Below are 3,182 nucleotides of genomic sequence, written 5' to 3' on the forward strand. Positions count from 1 at the left end.
CTTTCAGTTCTTGTGTACGAAATCCACTCACAAGGCTTTGGCCGGCTCGAGGCTATAGTGGAAGACACTTGCCCAAGTGGGACTGAACATGGAACCATGTGGTTGGGAAGCAAGGTTCTTACCACACAGCCACGCCTGAGCCAATGGAATTTTATTATGCAATGTCTCATTGTGAAAGCGCGTGTCTCCTAGTTGTTAGCGTGTTGCGCTCTTGATCGCAAGATGGTGGGTTCGATTCCTGGACCGGGTGCTGCGTTATGTTTCTTCATCAATTATATTGGAGGCAATGAACTGGGAGGAGAGGTAAGTGCGTCAGGCAAAATACGTAGCGACATTTCTTTCAGTTCTTAACATCGTGACTTTTATCTTTTACTTGATTCAGTCATTAGACGTCGGCCATGCTGGGGCACCACCTTGAAGAATTCATAGTCGAATGAATGAACCCCAGTACAACTCTGTTTCCTTTAAGCCAGGTACTTATCGGTCTCTTTTTATGGAACCACCAAATTACAAGGCCGTAAACACAACACTGGTTGTCAAGTAGTGGTGGAGGACAAACACAGAGACAGACACACACACACACACACACACACACACACACACACACAAGACCTGGGGTCGATTTGTTCGACTAAAATCCTTTAAGAATAAAAGAATAAAAGAATAAAAGAATAGAAGAATATATATATATATATATGTGTGTGTGTGTGTGTGTGTACGACAGGCTTCTTCCAGTTTCCGTCTACCAAATTCACACACAAGCCTTTGGTCGGCTCGAGGATATAGTAGAATATACATGTCCCAGGTGCTACGCAGTGAGACTGAACTCGGAAGTGGTTGGGAAGCAAGCTTGTTACCCTACTGCCTCACCTGTGTCTATGTATTCAAATTTCGCCGGCATCAATTTCGTCTCTCACTTTTTTTGAGGGAGCGATAAGTCAAGTCTAAGTTGAGCACAGAGAACAACGTAATCAACTCTCTGCCTTCCCCCAAATTGCTGGCCTTGTGCCCAAACTTGAAAGAATTATTTATTCTGCTTTTGTTGTTGTTGTTGTACTTATGTTTTTTAGGGCCACGACCATCACCCCCTGTGGGTTTTTTTGTTTGTTTTTAAAGGGACTTTGTGACAAAAAAGAGGAAAGATGTGCTCAAACTTCGGTTCTGGCCAGAATGCTTGCAAGAGAGAGAAGTAGTTTGTGAACAGTCAAGGACCAGTCGAAGGTTCGTTCTTCTTCTTGGTCGTCGTCATCATCGTGAGCCTCCTCCTCCTCGTCGTCGTCATCATCATCGACACCGTTGTCATCGTCACCATACGTTTTCCCCTGCACAACCATTCTCCCTCCAACCCTCCTGAAGCCCCTCTTCACCTCTCATCAAATTTACTTTCTACCCTTATCAATATTTACAGTTAATAAGTACAGCCACACTGGTACCTCAGTGCCGCTGATGAAGATGTGATGACGACGACGACGAGGACGATGACGATGATAATGACGATGGTGACGATGACAACGATTATAATGACGGTTATGACGACGACGACGACGATGATGATCATGAAGAGGAGAAGGAGGAGGAGGAGGACGACGACGACGACGATATTGGTAATGGGGATGATGGTGGTGCTGCTGCTGATGATGATGATGATGAAGAGGAAGTGGAGGTGGAGGAAGTGGAGGAGGGGGAGGGATGATGTTAATTATGACGATGGTGGTGGTGATGATGCAGATGATGATGATAATGATATTAATGACGACGGCAATGGTGCTGATTGTAATGATGATGAATATAAACAACGTTGCCTTTTCTTGTTGATTTTATACTTTGTTGTCTTTCGTGTTTCCGAACACTTCATAGATTTGTTATTGTTGCTGTTGCTGCTGCATTTGTTACTAAAGCAGCTGCATCCGTCATTTCTGCGTCTAATATTGACAAAGGATGATAATGACGACGGTGACGATGATAAGGGGAAGGTGGAGAACGCTGATGAAGAGGGATGAATATGATGAGGATTATTATTATTATTACTATTACTATTATTGTTACTATTACCATTATCATTATTATTATCATTATTATTATTAGTAGTAGTATTATTATTATTAATATTATGATTATCATGATCATCATATTATTATTATTATTTTATTATTATTATTACTATTATTATTATTATTATTATTATTATTATTATTATTATTATTACTATTATTATTATTATTATTATTATTATTATTAATATTATGATTATCATCATCATCATCATCATCATATTATTATTTTATCATTATTATTACTATTATTATTATTATTATTATTATTATTATTATTATTATTACTATTATTATTATTATTATAATTATTATTATTATTATTAATATTATGATTATCATCATCATCATCATCATCATATTATTATTATTATTATTATTATCATCATCATCATCATCATTATTATTATTTTATTATTATTACTACTACTATTATTATTATTATTATTATTATTATTATTGTGGTCATTATCGCCATTATCATCCAGATTATCAACACTATCACCACCAATAACACCTCCACCAGCAGCAACCCGAGCACCACCATCGTCACCAACACCAATTCTTCTACCACTGCCTCTAGTATCAGCATCATCATCACACCACGACCACTACCCATTTGCTCGCTGCACAGCCATCACCATCGTCAACGCGAACCCACCACCACCAACAAGTATACCTTCTCTACCTCTACCTCTGCCCACATCACTGTCTCACCCTCCACCATCACCGTTACCAACCCAACAACTCCTCCTCTTCATCCACTACCATCCCCTCCCCCAATCCATATTCCACATGTCCCATGTTCATCAATCAGTACAGTTCAGCTATTTCTAATTGTATCATTCCAGTCGGAATTAATTACGTTTATCGGATGGAGAGAAAAGGACAAATTATATAATAACAATAACAATAATAATGATAATAATAATGATGATGATGATAATAATAATAATAATAATAATAATAATAATAATAATAATAATAATGATGATGATGATGATGATGATGATGATGATGATGATGATGATGATGATGATGATGATGATGATGGTGATGATGATGATGATGATGATGATGATGATGATGATGATGATGATGATGGTGATGATGATGATGATGATGATGATG

This window comes from Octopus bimaculoides, chromosome 23, assembly GCF_001194135.2.
Source record: "Octopus bimaculoides isolate UCB-OBI-ISO-001 chromosome 23, ASM119413v2, whole genome shotgun sequence".
In the NCBI taxonomy this organism is placed as follows: Eukaryota; Metazoa; Mollusca; class Cephalopoda; order Octopoda; family Octopodidae; genus Octopus; species Octopus bimaculoides.